The sequence below is a fragment of the Helianthus annuus genome, chromosome 7, assembly GCF_002127325.2.
Source record: "Helianthus annuus cultivar XRQ/B chromosome 7, HanXRQr2.0-SUNRISE, whole genome shotgun sequence".
NCBI lineage: Eukaryota > Viridiplantae > Streptophyta > Magnoliopsida > Asterales > Asteraceae > Helianthus > Helianthus annuus.
Window position 1 is genome coordinate 79,923,161 of NC_035439.2, and position 16,347 is coordinate 79,939,507.

The window sequence follows — 16,347 nt, forward strand, 5'->3', positions numbered from 1 at the left end:
TTTTAAAGATAAAAAACGCTCGTTTTTTGTGCAATTTTTATAAAAAAAAAATAACGTCATGTGAAAGAGTTATTAACGTCTAAAAAAATGGGGGAGAATTGGAGGAGAGAGAAATTATTGCCTTGGATTGACTAGAATGCCTCTAGACAAACCCACGCGCCTCCTTTTTTCCCTTCAATTTCACTCATTTAATCTTAGCACTTGATTAAATAAATTGATGGTCAAGATTACTTCCTAGGCTTCCTACCCAAATAAACTTCATATTATATCCTAACCCTATATATATATATATATATATATATATATTCTATTTGTTTCTTCGATTGTTTGAACCTCATATTTACCAAAATGTCACTGTCTAATTTCGAGCCATTGATCCTGGGAGATCAATGTTTAAGCTTGTCTCCTAAACTTCGTACAATAAATTTTTTCTGTACATGATCTCTTATCTATATTATATATGGTGAAATTAAAACTTATCTATATCTATACTATGGGTATTTTAAGATACCCAAAAAATAAGAATTTTTCCCGCACTTTATTTATAGAAAGACCCCTAAAATGAGGGTAGTTTAGTCTTTTAAACACTATTTATTTTTTAGCCCGTAAACTTATTACACTTAAATCCCTAAGGTTTTAACAAAATTATAGATAATTAGTTACAATTCACTCATCCACAACAAACTTATAATTTTTTTACGTATTCTTATCATATCTTATAAACTATACTGTTTAAAAAAATCCAAAGATAGCATGGCGACCGGCACATTTTTGTCAACGTTTCGGTAGTTGTCTTGTTCAATATCGACGCACGGATTAAAATGTACAAGTCGATAATGCTTTAATGTATAAGTAATTAATAATTTGATCTAATGCGCCTAATCTACAAAGATGGGCTCCATCTATGCAAACAAAAACAAAAAAAATTAAAAGTACAGTAATATAAAATGAAGATATTATGTGTTTCACATTTTATTTTATTAAAACTGCCTAATATCTGTACTTAGATATATCTTATAAAAACTTAAAACTAACTACAACAAACTTCCTAAATAAAGGGGTGTAAACTTTAAAATTAAACCCTATTGCACTTCTATAGTTACTACTATAAATACATAGCAGGACACCCCTATATCTATTGTTAAACAAAGTTAAAAAATGGATCCAGTTCTGAATTCAACTGTTGCGAAAAATCAAGCATACGAGATTCAAAATTCTAAGGTCAGTTCTGTTATATCGCAGCAGTGAATAATTGTTTTCTTTTATTTACTTTTATGTGAATATTAACTTATTTGATTTTTCAGATTTAGTTGCATGATGAACATGCCAATTTAAACAACTCATTTGTCGAACAAGCTTCTAAGGTATTGATTTTGCTAGTTTTTAAGTATTATTTTTGTGTATATCTTTCATATTAACATGTTCGTTATGTTATTATATGTGTGTTTTATTGCAAGATGATGGTGATAAAAGTGTTGATATTATTTGTTATGGTGCAATGTTTAATCCATACAAGTCTAATCTTTAACACGAATTTAGTGAATAGGTAATTTTAAGGTTTCTTTAATCTTTTTTTTAACTTTTGTATTCAATTTTTGTCCTTTTTAATGATCAAAAGTTTGAGACTCAAAAGAAGAGATCCAAAAGACTCTCTGAATGGAAATGGAGTGAGGTTATTAAGACGATTCTGAGGACAATGACAAAGAAAAGGAATTAGAAGATACTACCGATTCAAGCACAAACCAGAAAACCCGATTAAAAATACCTCGAGTGTCAATTCAGAAGCGGAACAGGTTTCATGCAGTCTAATATGAAATCTATCAAGTGTTTTAATGTTTTTTTTTCAGTTTCAGCTGTTATGTTTGATCTAGACGTATGAATAAAGTTTATTTTATATTTGAACTTTAATTTTTTGTGTTAATATAATGCAGTTATTGACTATATTAATAAAGTTCAAAATAAAATTAGTATCCTAAATTTACAAGTCAACTAAACTTATATTAGTTAATATCCTAAAGTTGCAATAAATAGATATTGCAGTTAGATAGTTAAGCTGAAATAATAAAATATTGCAGTTATTCTTGAATATTAATCTAATAATTTGTATTTCTTAATTAAAAAATAATAAAGTAATAAACTTTAAAGCTAAACAAAAAAACTGAACTTACTACGATATAAAGTTAATAAAGATATAAACTCTTAACATCCTATATTTTACAAAAAAAAATGTTTTTAAAATTTTATAAAAGTATATTATATATATATATATATATAAATGAAATTTAACAATTAAAATTAAAGGTGTAAAACGTACTTACGAGTCAACTACTATTTTTTATTTTTATAAAAAAAAGCTTTAAACTGAAAGTTTATTGAATGAGTACCATGTGGATATATAAAAAAAAAAGTTATGAACTTTAAAGAACAAACTTATAAACTTTATCATTTAACCAAAAATATAAACTTACTTTACAACTATAACAACTTATCTTTTATTGTTTGTCATTTGATTATCATCTTTTTTTAAGAAAAAAACGAAACTTTACATTTGTAAAACAAATTTTTACTTTATTTATAAACAAAACATTTTGTTTTTATAAAAAAAATAATTCTTTTATAAACATTTTTTGTAACAAGTAATATAAATAAAATACTATAGAATTTACAATTTTTACTAGATAAATACTAAATTGTGTTGCAAATCTTTAGGAATTATAAGTTCAACTATATTGTTCTAGATAATATTAGTCAGTTTCAAAAAAAATTATTTATCAACTTGACTATATACATAATAGATTGTGTTGCATATTTTTAAGGATTATAGTTAAAAGTAGACTCATATAGATAAGATTAATTAGGAACTAAAAATCTGAACTTAGTATGATATAAAGTTAATAAAGATATAAACTCTTAACATCCAATTTTCTTTTAAAAAACAGTTCTTGAAATTTTATAAAAATATAAATCTTTATATCTGTAAAAAACCGAAATTTAACAATTTAAGTTAAACTCTAAAATGTACTTACGAGTCAAATACTATTTTTATTTTTATAAAAACGAAAATTTTAAACTTAAAGTTTATTGGATGAGTACTATGTGGATATTTAAAAAAAAAAGTTACGAACTTTAAAGAATAAAATTATACTTTATAATTTAACCAATAAAATAAACATACTTTACAATTATAACAACTTATCTTTTATTTTTTGTCTTTTGATTATTAATTTTTATAAGAAAAAAAAATATTTTTTGTATTTTGATTATTACTTTTTGTAAAAAAAAAACAAAACTTTACATATGTGTAACACTAATGACATATATCCACCACAATAATGTTATCATAAATATTATACGAATAAGAAACTAGCAGAAACGAGTGCCGCAATCCAAAGTGTCGCTCCCGCCGCATCTTGCGGGCACCCTACTAGTTACATTATAATGTATGAGAGAGAGACATTTTAAGATACCAAAAAATAAGAACTTCTCCCCTCTTAATTTATAAATACACCCCTAAAATGAGGGTAAATTGGTCTTTTAAACAATAATTATATTTTAGTCTCACACCTTATTGCACTTAAATCTATGAGTTTTAACATAATTATGGGTAATTAGTTAAATTTTCCACCATCTACAGCATCAAAGAGTTTTTACATTTGTTTATATCTATTAAATACTCAATCAATATTTATCACACGAATCAGTGATCAGGGTTAAAACACTTACAACAGGGCAGAGTTTCACAAATTTAGGGCTATAGTGCAAAGAAACGTAGAACGAGAAAGCAGGGTTCGTGAAAATTCGATCGGAAATGTGCAGAAACTTGAGTCCCACGATGCTGCATTTATAGGTAAAATGGGACCCCCCCTGTGCGTCGCGACAGGTAAGGGGACATCCCCCGCGTGTCGCCTGAGACACCTATTTTGCCTAGACAGGCTTCGTTTCATGTATAGCCTTGCCACACGTGTCCTGGTACTCCCCCGCGTGTCGCGGAAGATTTAGGCCTATCCCCCGCGTGCCTCTTGGGAGTCCAGTTACTAATTTCTTTGTTTTTCTTACTAGTTCGATCCGTACAAGTCCGTGGTTTCGATCAGAGGTCCTTATAAGATGTTATTGGGAGTTGTTACAATCATCCACGTCATCGTCCACATCAAGAAAAACTAAATGGGTTATAACCCAGTTAGAAAAGGATCGATGTGCGCCAAATTCTTACAAATTATGATTGTTAGGAATTTTTAAGTTGAGATTATTATCGACCAACAAATGAAACTTAGGATTATTTAAATTCAATATCCATAAGTTAAAAGAAGATACTAATGAAATTACAGGTATTTAGTGGTTTTAACTGTTTGTTCATTATATACAATCAAGTTGCATTTAATTATATGAAGGCTATACTTAATCACTTTTAAACGCTTTCAAGTTATTTATGCAGATTTTAGGCAAATTGTTTCGCTTAAAACACGCAAAACATTTAGTATTGAAATTTAAGAAGACCCATTCTTTTGAGTTTGCTTTAGGCCTCTATAAAGCTTAAGTCGACCTATATATGATTAATTTATAGTCAAATTGTACCGTATATCTTTAACTTTTGGAAGTTGTATTTTTCGTTTAGCTCTAAACAGTTGAATTTTATGTGAGCTAATCTTTGGTAGGTTTGATTGTGTGGATCATGAAGCTTCTGTATTTTTTAGTTTTATTTTTTATTTTTTGAGCTCTAACCGTTGAGTTTTGGCTTGAGCTTATCATTGTTGGGACTTGGGACGACCGACATAACGAAAGGTACTGTATAGCACTTAATTCACGTGTACTTATTTCATTATTTGTAATCCTCAAAAGGTTTGTCTTTCAGTGTACCTATATGTGCGCAATAAAAATATAAATAATAATAATGAAAATAAGGCCAGGAGGTATGGTATACTGTTCCTAGTTCCTAGTCACCTCAGCCTCGCTAGTGCCCTTTTGGCGCCCCTATCCCATTTCCCAGGCACCATTAACACTTCGCTAGCACACTAACGAACGCCAATGGCTCGAATTTTTTGGCCCCATCACTTTACCGTTGACAACGGTAACATTTAAAAAAAATAACTTTTAATTTTAAAATTCACACTATATATATCCTACCTATTTTACTCAAATCATATTTATTCTCCATCTATTCTCTATAGATGTTATAAACTTTATTATACTCACCTAATGTTTCTCAACAATCAAAACGCGTAGGACTTCAACAATTCGTTTTGGGGTAACTTGGCAAACAACGAGCAAGAAGAACGATACTGAAGAGACCTACGAACGGGTGAGATTGGGTATTATCCAATGCCACCTACCACCCCAATCTCCCCTCATCCGACAACGCCACCCCCGCTTCCCGGTTTTTTGGATACTATTCTGCACTACCATTTTTTCCCCAAACCCAAAACATTCCCGAAACTCAAAACATACCCGAAACCCAACCCATTTCCTCAAAAGGTGGACGATCGAGAAGGTACCGTAAAAAGGAAGAGAATGAAGAACGTGCTCCTAAAACGATCGAGAGGTGGACACCTACCGAAGAACTTGCATTGTTACAAGCATGGCTCGACGTGTCGGAGGATCCGACTGTTTGTAATTTGTCTCCATAAATTTTTTATAAATATATTTCTATTTTTATTTTGTTGCTGCTATTTTTTTTTTCAAATTATAGCAACTGACCAAGATATATTCGTCTTTTGGAGACGTATACGTGAGAAGTTTTTTGCCGTAATGGGTCATAGTAGATATTGTACGACGATTCGTTTTCGGGAAAGTGGACCACAATGCACACCATGATTAACAACTTCAACAACATACACAATAGACTCGTCAACAATCACACAAGAAGAAGCGGTTCAAGCGACGTGGACATCATGACCGCCGCCCACCATGAATATAGAATGTATCATGGCCATCCGTTTACGATCATACCTTCATGGGAGCTTCTACGCAAATCTCCAAAGTGGCATCTTGTACCACCGTTTGACCCAACGGCCCATAGGTCAAAACGGTCCAAATCAACAACGACTAATGAACCATCCGAGTCCGATTCTCGTACTACTATAAAGTTAAACGACGAGTTGGATGAATTGAATTTTGAGGAACCACAAGAGCTGCACGACCAAAGGGTATGGATAGAAGTAAGGCAGCAACACGAGCACGAGTCACCTCCTCTTCAACGCCATTGGATGGCCCATCAAGGTTGGACGAGTTCGATGATAGACTTAATCGGCTTCCTCTCGATCAAGGAAAAGGAGCATGAACAGAGAATGGAGAGACAAATCGAGAAAGATATGAAGTTTCTCGAGAAAGACTTTTCCAACCTACCAGAGGAGAACCGAGTCATTTTAAAGGCTCGTAAGGCAAACATTCGAGCAAAATATATGTAGTTTTTTATTTTGGTTTATTATTATTTTTAAATAGGTTGTTTTTTAAGTAACTTTGTAGTTTTTTTTTTATTTTTTAGTAGTTTGTAATCTCTAAATTATTTTATTGAAGTTATGTTTTTTCTTAATTTGGTTTAAATAAAAATGGTATATAATTTACAAAACTGCAAAATATAATAAAAAACAAATAATTAGGTGATCATGATATGGGATTTAAACCATTACATGCAAGTTAAAAAAAAAAGGACTTTAAAGCTTCCCATATGAGGTGACGCCTACATGGCGCTGACATTACATAATAAAGCCTCTGGGGCTTTAAACCATACTCACTAGCCTAACAATGATAACAAAAAAAATAATAAAAGAAACGTTAAAAGTAAACAAAATGAAGTAGTCGTTCGAACATGTAGTTAGTGTATGGGCATGGGGAGTCTCTCTCATGGAAAAACCAATTGCAGCCACCGCATGGTGAGGGTGGTGTTCCTACAACCCTTGAACTGGTTTCTCCCTTTCTCACCGTAGAACGATTTGATTGGATGCTTCGGCTTTCCCAACGATGGGGTGTTCTGGGTGCACTTCATCCACCCCTAGAACTATGGCAATTGTAACTTGGTGGACCGTTTAGGGATGTTCATTGCAAGGTGGCTTCAAATCAATCTCACTTGTCAAACTCCTAAGTCGATGTTACGCTGTGTTCCCGAGTTTCATTAAAGAAGAGAAAAAAAAAAGAAAATGAGAAGTTTTTGCCCTAAAATTAATCTTTCTAATTTAGAAAGAAATGGAGAGAAAAGAAAAGAAATTGAGAAAATCATTTATTTTCTCTCCTTAAGTTAACCCGTGAACACAACGTTAGAGTGGATCGAAAATAGTGATTTAACCGAAAGAAAAAAAAATGCATTGGTGGGTGCGACTATGGTGTTCTCAGCGGATAAAAATACCCAAGATTACAATGATGGAAGATATTAAACATTACTCTTTCTTGTGATCTCAAATAGAAGCAAAAAACGAAAGAAAAATTGGAACGAGTGGCTCTTGAATCCCATTATATAATTTATTATATTTTATGTTCCTTCATCTAGCTTTGCCTTTTTGCTAGGTGTTATTTTTTAATTTTAATAAAATTTTGCTGTCATAAAAAAAGACAAAAAAATCAGCCGTTAAAAAAGTTCTATGGTTAAGTTAAGTCACTGTGTCGTTCAAAGCATATAGTAAAAACCTTTTAACAAATATTAAAATTAAAAGATGAAAAAAAACTAATAAAAGTATAAGTTATATAAATTATGTATTACCTTAGTTATAAAAGTATTATATATTACTTTAGTTACAGAAGTTGATTATACACTATTGTTGATGCAACAAATACTAGACCAATAGTAGTAGCTGGGCTGGTTAGGCAAAATGGTTGAATGGTTTAATTTTGCCTAATGCAGGTCGTGGGGTCCCCCCACGTTTGCAAGACGTGGAGAGAGGTTCACTAGTTAGATTTTGTTGTTTGCTCGAGATTCTCAGCTGAAGTATGTTCAGCCTCGGATGTAGGAGCAATGGCAATGTGTGTGTTGAAAGTGGGGAAGAGTGACTTGTATGGAACAAGTACTCAAGAGCAAAGACCAAAGATCCCAATGGAATCAGAGCTGATCGGAATGTCCCCAGCACTAAATGAAGTGTCATATATATAGAGAAGGTCATCGCTCAAAGAGGAAACCATTGACTAGTGAAACATGCTTGCAGTGGGGGACTTGTCCTTTTGGGGGTTAAAGCTTTTTGACCTGCGGGTAAAAGACTACACTCTGTGCATTCGTCTTACTTTTGCGGCTAGGAGAGTTGTTGAAGTAATCAGAGACATGACTGATTACTGTGCACGTGCTGCTTTATCCTAACTCCCGGGTTTTAAACCTTTGAACCTTTTAACCTTTTAAGCGTTCATGTGTTTAAGTCATTTTATTTTGGTCTTGGGCTACCCCCGTCATCAGCCCCCCAAGTCAGAGGTTTTTGAAAGTGAGCTCAAAGACTTCTGACTTTTACACATTTATTTGTATTGCTTGAAGGCTTCAAGGCTTGAAAACGGTTGAGCTTTTTTGTTTTTGAATTTTGACAAGACAGTTGATATGACTTGTGGCAGTTTTTGTGTCAGGCGGCGGTTTTAATTTCCTTATCTAATTATAAGATATTGTTCTCATTAATTTACATTAACTTTTTAGAAGAACCATCCTTTGCATATTTCCTCTCAAGTTTTCCCCTTTTCACCATTCAGGTTAGTTCTGATTTCTTTCTTTATGTTTATTTTCTTATATCATGGGGGCTCGTAAGGATTTAGCAAAATCATTTTCTCGATTAACTCAAGAAGAGGTAGAAAATTTCTGTATGGAATGGGGGATTGGGATGAAGTTTAAACCGGTTGCTCCGGCTTGTGATGCTTCAATCGATAAATGTCCTCCTGGTTCCATTGCTCTCTGTTGTCGCCATTTTGAGTTTTCGAAACTCCGTCACCCGTTTTCAAACTTTGTTTTGAGTATCTTGGAGTATTATCGCATCTCTTTTGGCTAGATTCACCCTCAGGGTCTGGCTAGGGTTTTACATTTTGAAGTTCTTTGCCGGGCTTCTGGGTATGATCATAACCTTTTGTCATTCCGTCGTTTTTTTCGGTTGGCCAAGAATGGTGACCGGTTTACATTCGAGACAACCCAGGTTGATACTTGCTTGATTTCGTATATGGTTTCTAGTCTTGGTGTTCGGAAAGACCTGTTTTTCTGGGTTTCTGAGAAGATTGTCCCTTTCAAACTTGTTTGGAGGCATCCGGATGCCGTTTTAAATGAACCTCAACCTTCTGCTTCTGAGATAAACACTTGTTTTCTTGATACCCTTAGGGAATGCCCCTCGAGGCTTCGTCACTTTCTTGAGCATTTATTGGTGTTATTGGGTCTTAGTAAGTTATGGGAAAAATGTGATCGAGATCCGGTGCTTATGAGAGATGGGCAGGGTATGCGTTTATCTTGTTGTGTTGTTATGTTCTTGTTTTTTACTTGCTTATACATTTCATTTTTTGTTTATTTAGTAGTTATTTCTGCACTTGACTTTATCAAGAGGGATGATACTTTCGATGTTGCATTTGATGATGTTGCTGCTACTCCGGGTGAAGATGCAGTTGTTAGGGGATCCGAGCATAGGTGCGAGGGTTCCGGCTATGTGAGTGTTCCCAATGTTAAAGGTTTCACGAAGGCTCCGGGTTCCAAGGTTTCTGTTCGTCGTTCCAAACGTTACTTGAAAGGTGCTGATCAACCTTCTGGCTCAGAGGCCATTGATGTTAGTGACGATATTGAAGTATCGACAGAACAGGCTGTTGAGGTTGATGTGTCAAAGGGTAAGGAAAAAGAGTTGGTTGTTTCCGGCAAGAAGAAAAAGTTGGTTAAGAGAGGTAGCACTCCTACCATCCAGGGTTCGTCTGTCAAAAGTGTTGAGAGCTTCGAGGGTCCAGAGGCTGAAGAGGTGTATGTTCCCAACTGGGGGGTGAAAGTTGGAGATGGCTTCAAGAACCCAGCTGTTTGTGCTGAGGTGTTGGCCCATTTTGCTCCTCCTGGTGTCCGGAGTGCCATTTCTGAAATGGAAGCTGATCACTTTATCTCGAGACTGATGCTAAGCTCCTGCAATCTTCAGGCCCTATTGGACGAAGGTGTTACCCGTTTTACCAAGGGTATGCAGGAGTACGAGGACGCTTCCAAGAAGAAAGACAAGATGAAAGCCTCTATGGCTGCTATGAAGAAGGAGGTTGAGGGGTTCTCCAAGAAAGAAGAAGCTTGGGCGAAGAAGGTTGAGGAGTTGACCAGGAGACATGAGATTGAGGTAAACGATCTCAAGAAAAGTTTTGAAGCTGACCGTTTGAAACTGAAGGCTGATAGGGAAGCCTTGAATGTCCAGCAGAGTGCCTTTGAAGAAGAGAAAGAGGGTTTAAAGTCTTTGGTTACCCAAGCCACTGGTGATAACCAATGGCTTATTGAGCAAGGTTTCCACCAAGTTGTTACATACCTTCTGCACTTTAAGGAGTTCAATTCTGCTCTTGGAGAAGTTTATACCAAACTGCTCAACTTGGGGAATTATCAAGGTCTCATTGCCGGTTACAAGCTTCATGAATCTGGTCATCCTTTGGAAAAGTCTCCCTTGTACCGTCCTGAAGCTTCTAAGGTCTTTAAGGGTTCTGTTGAGTAGATGGAGGGGCTGACCTATCCGTATGTTAATCAGGTTGCAGCTTGTTTTGGTAAGCCCCTTTCTGTCTTGCAGGAGCTAAAACCGGATGGTCTTAACGAAAAAGTTTGTGCTGAAGTGCTCGGTTCCCTTTCAAGAAAGCGATCTTATTCAGGAGATAGTGAGCATACCTTTTCGGGAGAACCTGATGCTTCCAAGGATGCGAGTTTAGAAGGTTCAGCAGTTGGTGGTGATGGTGGTTCGAAAGCTAAGAAGTCGAAGAAGACCAAAAAGGCTAAAGCACTACAAGAAATTTGGTTCATTACCAACATAAAGTATATGTGGGAAAAAGCATATAATGCGTTGTTAGTTTTCTTTACCTACATATAAAACAAGTGTAATGATGTGTAGGCTCATGACTGTGCATATAGGTCATTATCCACACATAAGTTATGTGTAGGCATATAGCAAGCTATACCTACACATATATGTGTGGCTAAAAGCCATTTATATGTGTGGTTAAAAGTACAACAATTTGTTTAGAAGACATCTGACGTGGCAGCTGACGTGGAATCTGACGTGGCAGCTGACATGGTAGATGACATGGCATCCGACGTGGCATTCGACGTGGCAGTTGATGTGGCATCCGACATGGCAGTTGACGTGGCATGAATATATGTGTGGGTAAAAGTAATCTTATGTGTAGGTAAAGGTAATATTATGTGTAGGTAAATGTTGAAGATGTGTAGGTATTGATCTCAATTTGTTTTGAAAAAAAACGTTGATGTGTTGGTAAATATATTTTAAAGTGTAGACATTAACCACACTATATGTAGATAAAAATGTTCAATATGTACAAAACATTTTTCCTACGTCATCATATTCATCATCAATACCTTCTAAGTCATCCACAGGGGCATTTACATTACACATTGCAAGAACTTCCTCGTATGGTAATGTTTCAGGTTCTACATCATTTCGAACTGCGAGAGATGTTTCAGGTAATTCTTCGGTTGGTTGAAAAGGTGGCAACTCACTAGATTCCTCTTCTTGAAATATATCATTCATCAATACTTCATCTTCATCATGCTCAAGTATATCATATATGTTGCGATGGTGTACTTTCTGTACCACCATCCAGTTCTTCCCACGTGCATAATCATTCAGATAAAAAACTTGTTGAGCTTGATTAGCAAAAATAAATGGCTCCTCTACATACCACTTAGATGTAATGTCAATTGATGTCAATTTGTGATTAACCACCATCCTTTTTCCTTTTGGATCAGTATTATACCACTTGCAACGAAACATGAATACCTATCTACCGAGTATAAAATCCAACTCCAAAACTTCAAGTAAAACACCATAATAAATCATTGCTTCATCTTCACCCCCTACAGAAACTCCACTACATTGTGTAGTGAACTTGTCATCACGCTCCTTGCAACGAAATCTAACACCATGGACGATGCAACTTTGCCAACTAGTGTAGCGATCATCAGGAAATTGTGATAAAGCATACAAATCATCGGTTGCTCGAGGATCACCATTGACTCTCAGCAAAGCCATCTATAAACACCTAAGTTTAGTTAGCAATGTGCTTAAAATCAGTTATTAAAAGTAATACATTTTTAGTTTTACCTTGTTCTTGAACCAAAAGGGAAACTCTTGTTTCTGTATAGTATCTAAATTTGTTTCCCTTATACCTCTTGAGGATAAAGCTTCTTTGTGCTCCCTAAATCAAGAACAAATGAGTTATGACTTTAAATTAACTATTAAATACAAAATAAGGGTATACCTAAATATGTTCAACTCACTTTAGGTAACTATCTAGTTCAACTCCACAATTATTGTAGATATACCATTGCACCACCTCAAGATATTCCCCAAGTTGTCTGAATTTCGAAGCCCCCAATGTACGAACTTTATTATTGAATAAATCCATCTCATGTTTAGTGGTCGTTACATCCCAATTGCGTTCTGCACGGTTGAATCTTGTCTCGATATCATCTACATAACGAGACAAAAATGTGACAGCCTCATCGACAACATACGCTTCAGTAATAGAGCCATCAGGACGTGCAAAGTTACGAATATATCCTTTGTACGTACCCATACGACGTTCAATCCCAAACATCCATCTTGACTTACCAGGCCTCCTAATAATGCTTCTTCAGGTAAATGTACACACAAGTGAACCATGATTGTAAAAAATGAAGGAGGAAATATCTTCTCAAGTTTGCATAATATAATAACAATCCCGGTCTTCATATCCTCAAGTTCTTTGGCATATAGAGTTTTAGAGCATATTTTTTGAAAGAACTGGCAAAACTCAATTAAAGTTTCACGTATATCCTTATTTAAGAAAGGGAGAATGGCTACCGGGAGTATTTTCTGAAGCAATACATGACAATCATGTGTTTTCATCCCACCAAGTGTATTGTGGCCCGTCACACATCGACTGATGTTGGACGCATAGCCATCGGGTAGGCGAACAAACTTAATAAATTTGCAAAACTCCACACATTCATCTTTAGTCAATGTGAAATTAGCATGAGGTTTCTCAAATCTTCCATTTCTCTCTTTCAACCATTGTTCCTTGCGAATGTTAAGATCCTCCAAGTCTAAACGTGCTTTTGTAGTATCTTTTGATTTCACAGGATCATTTAACAATGTCCCTACTATATTATCACATACATTTTTTTCTATATGCATGACATCAAGATTATGACGCACCAATAATTTAGACCAATATGGAAGTTCAAACAATATACTCTTTTTTGACCAATTCAACTCATCAGAACCTCGTTTACGCTTCCTATCCAAATTACTAGGTGCTTTTCCGGTAGTGCAGGTAGGTATATCCGCCACCTGTCGCAAAATATCATCACCTGTAAATTGACGAGGTCGTTGTCTTTTCTCTTGCTTTCCGTCAAATTCTAAGTTCTTTCTCCACCTGTGTGTTTTACTTAAAAAACATCGGTGCCTTGTATAACATTGTTTACCACGAATCCTGTTAGAACGAGTATCCTCTAAGCATATTGGGCATGCCAATTTGCCCATAGTGCTCCACTCGGACAAGTAAGCATAAGCTGGGAAGTCACTAATCGTCCATATTACTGCGGCATAAAGAGTAAAAGGAGCTTTTGAATATGCATCATATGCTTCAACCCTATCACGCCATAAAACTTTAAGTTCATCTACAAGCGGCCTTAAGAAGACATCAAAGTCTTTACCAGGAGATTTTGGCCCAGGAATCAATAAACTTAAAAGGTAATTGCTCTTATGCATTGTACACCAAGGTGGCATGTTATATGGCACCAAAATGACTGGCCACATACTATGTGTTGTTGTCATATTACTAAAAGGGTTAAACCCATCTGAAGACAGCCCCAATCGTACACTCCTCGAATCATCTGCAAATTTAGGATACATGTCGTCAAAATGTTTCCAAGCCCTTCCATCAGCGGGATGGCGCAACACTCCCTGCTCATCCTTGCGTACTTCTTTGTGCCACCTCATATCTTTAGCTGTGTGGCGTGATGCATATAGGCGCTTCAAACGAGGCGTTATCGGAAAGTAACGCAACTTCTTATACGCAATTTTGTTGCGCACATAACGACTACTTTGACAAACTGGACATGTTATGGCATCTTTGTTGTCCCCGTAGAATATAGCACAATCATATTGGCACACATCAATAAGCTCGTAACCTAAGCCAGCTTCACAAAGTAGCATTCTAATATCATAATAGCTCTGTGGACAATTATTACCAGCAGGAAGTACCCCACGCAACATCCTTAGTAACATCTCAAAAGAGTTATCAGTCCATTTGTTCATCACTTTAAAATTCATCAACTTCACAACAAATGTCAAGGTAGAAGAATTCGTGCATCCATCATACAAGGGATTATTTAGCGCTTCATGCAGCTTCTCATAACGATTATTTCCATCAACTGGTTGTTGATTTCCAATTAAATCATTGGTAGGGCCAATACTAAAAAATGGATGACCAGTCGCATCCTCTAATCCTGCTCTTAAGCCAGCAGATTCCTCATTAACAAATTCATCCGGTCCCTCATCCTCTTCATCCTCACCGTGGTACACCCAACATGTATACGACTTATCAATTCCTACATTAATCAAATGGGCAGCAATGACATCTATCTTTTGCAGTCTCGTATTGAGGCATTTAGCACATGGGTATAAAGTTAACCCGTTGGAGTTCAAAGTTTGTCGGGCAACATTTAGAAATTCCTTTACCCCATCTATGTACTCAGTCGATACCCGGTTCCCATTCTGTACCCACTGATGACCCATATCTATATATAAATAAGATGCAAGAATAGATTAAACATCCATTTATTCTGTTTGAATGAAAATAAGTTCAAAAACTCATTTTGAATAACTAGTTTAAATAAGGAAAACTAACAAGTGAAATTAAAACAATAAAACATCAAATCAATTTAGATTAGTGAAATCAAGACCACTAGAATTACCTGCTTTTTAAGGATCTTTCAAGTTTGTCGTTTTCCCTTCAAGCGCCTACATTTACAAAATTGAAACAATTAGAATTATATGCTACACATTTATACATTAATAGTTATTATTTTTAAATTTATGATAATATATATATATATATATATATATATATATTTAAACAATAACTTTATAAAAATAATGTTAATAAAACAATAAGCAAGCCAAGCCCAGGCCAAGCTTGAGCTGAAAAACTAATCACGAGGCTAGGCTTAGGTCCTTTTAAGTTTGAGCTTGAGCTTTAAAATAGACCTGGCAAACGGGTTGGGTTGGGTCATGGGTCAAAACGGGTTCGGGTCGGGTTGGGTTGGTTAAGAAAATGTTTTTTTTAAGTGATTGTACATCAAGAGGCAATTTTGTCGGGTTAAAACGGATCCGGGTTGGTAACCTTCGAATATGTACCTACTTTGTCCAAAAAAACAGAGCCTTAATGCATCACCATCTTTGTTAACCTTAAAGCAGGTCTGCATGTATTAGTGGTAAGTTTCTATGAGATATAGTCCTGCGTAACTCCGTTTCACTCTAAATGATAACCGGCTGCAAACACTTGTATCGATCCTAATCGCTAATCTTTTCACTCGTTTATTTCAGATTCAGCCGTGAATTCTTTTTTTTTTCTAATCACAGACGCAAGCTGCAACTATCAAACTAAATCAGTCTTTTTCTACGTTCGAAAACCCGACTGCAGAAATCTAGTTAGCTGTCACAGACGCCATTAACATTGAAAAGTCAGTTGCTGTTAGATCAGCAGTAAACTCGTAAAATCCAATATAATATGTTGAGTATTGAACCCAAATCAAATCCAGATTAACTTTGTAAATAACAGCAGTAACACGACTCATATTCAAAACTAAAATAAGCCGTGATGTGCGTGTATAACTAGATTTTCTTTGATTTAGTTCCTTCTTCGAACCAAACTCAGATATTAATCATCAAACGGAAACTGATTCAAATCTGATTTCGATTCAAAATATTCTTTCATCCGATTTAAAGATACATGAAACAGATCTGATATCGATGTTCTGATCTTGGTCATAAAAAAAAAAACTAAAACTAATCGAGACAATCAACTGAATTCACAATCGCTGAAACAATCAGTGAAACTGATTTCACTAAAATCAACAGAAACTAGTTGAAACAAACTGAATTCACTATGTGCTCAATTCAGACTTAAATTTTGTCTATTATCAATTCGATCAACAACAACAAAATTTAAATTTTCAGTCGTTAATCA